We start from the raw sequence: 233 nt of genomic DNA, 5'->3' as shown, positions 1-233 counted from the left end.
ACAAATAAAACACGAAACAAACGGAGAACAAAAAAAAAAGGTAAATAAGCAAGGAAAAAGTAGAAAACGTTAAATAAAAGAAAGAGAAAAAGAAGAAAAAGAGAAAAAAGAAAAAGGTAAAAAAAAGAAGAGTGATACGAGAAGGCCGCGAGGAGGACCACGATGCGAGGAGACGACGCGCCTGTCACACGCCACTCGGGGGGGGGGGGGCAGACCGAATTCAAGGGGTGAGT

The 233-nt window shown here is 42.9% G+C and overlaps 1 protein-coding gene across 1 annotated transcript in view; it reads right to left on the bottom strand.

Moving 5' to 3' along the window:
* The window catches only part of LOC119594653 (unconventional myosin-Va-like), a gene marked incomplete in the record, with an annotated part of 26,486 nt that overhangs the window by 8,432 nt on the left and 17,821 nt on the right, over positions 1–233 (bottom strand).

The sequence above is a fragment of the Penaeus monodon genome, chromosome 34 (assembly GCF_015228065.2).
Source record: "Penaeus monodon isolate SGIC_2016 chromosome 34, NSTDA_Pmon_1, whole genome shotgun sequence".
Classification (NCBI taxonomy): domain Eukaryota; kingdom Metazoa; phylum Arthropoda; class Malacostraca; order Decapoda; family Penaeidae; genus Penaeus; species Penaeus monodon.
Note: the sequence above shows the minus strand (reverse complement) of the source record. Positions and strands in the feature narration are given on the sequence as shown.